General features: G+C 45.4%; 1 long non-coding RNA gene across 1 annotated transcript; it reads left to right on the top strand.

Annotated features, from left to right (window-relative positions):
* Positions 1-79: 79 nt before the first annotated feature.
* LOC107682556 (uncharacterized) lies at positions 80-801 on the top strand. The gene is made up of 3 exons (XR_001633527.1): positions 80-172; positions 266-331; positions 695-801. It is a non-coding gene; the product is annotated as an uncharacterized LOC107682556 (long non-coding RNA).
* Positions 802-885: the final 84 nt, after the last annotated feature.

Raw genomic sequence — 885 nt, 5'->3', positions numbered from 1 at the left:
TGTGTGTGCGCGTGCGTGCGTGCGTGCGTGCGTGCGTGTGTGTGAGTGTGTCTGAGTGTGTGTGTGTGTGTTGTTGACGTGTCTCTCTGTTCAGGTCAGTAAGGTGAGTCTGGTGGATCTGGCGGGCAGTGAGCGAGCGGATTCATCCGGAGCCAAAGGCGTGAGATTAAAGGTACTAAAACTGATGATCACATCTGTAATGAAGACTCAGTGTCTTCATCGCTCTCTCACACAAACCCTGTCCTTCTGTCTGTCCATCCATCAGGAAGGTGCGAATATCAATAAATCTCTCACCACGCTGGGGAAAGTCATCTCCGCTCTGGCTGAAATGGTGAGACACTTTACTGAATGATTTAGTTCATGAAATGATCGTTCTGTCCTCATGTACGGCTCCTCGTGTCGCTCCAGACCTGTGAAATACAAGAGTGCTCCATAAATCTTTAGTAAAATGTTTCTGAATACAATAAAAGTATATGATGTGGTAAAGAGCAGCCTGGACATTCTGCTGAACGTCTCTTTTATGTTCCACAGAAGAAAGAAACTCATATGGGTTTGTAATGATATGAACTTCCTGTCAGAGAGAAGCTAGTGGTGTATTTATGAAGCCTCGGTCTGTTAAATGACTGTTGAGTGTCTGTCAGTGATCATGATCATTACTTCTGCTGTATTTGAACTGTGTGTGTTTGTAACACAGCAAAACAGCAAAAGAAGGAAAAGTGAGTTCATCCCGTACAGAGACTCAGTGCTCACCTGGATACTGAAGGAGAACCTGGGTAAGACGTACACACACACACACAGACACAGACACACTCACACTCACACTCACAATCACTCACTCATTCACACACACACACACACACACTCACACTCACACTCACACACACA

This window comes from Sinocyclocheilus anshuiensis, unplaced genomic scaffold, assembly GCF_001515605.1.
Source record: "Sinocyclocheilus anshuiensis isolate Anshui unplaced genomic scaffold, SAMN03320099.WGS_v1.1 C32341280, whole genome shotgun sequence".
NCBI lineage: Eukaryota > Metazoa > Chordata > Actinopteri > Cypriniformes > Cyprinidae > Sinocyclocheilus > Sinocyclocheilus anshuiensis.
This window is presented reverse-complemented; position numbering and strand designations above follow the sequence as displayed.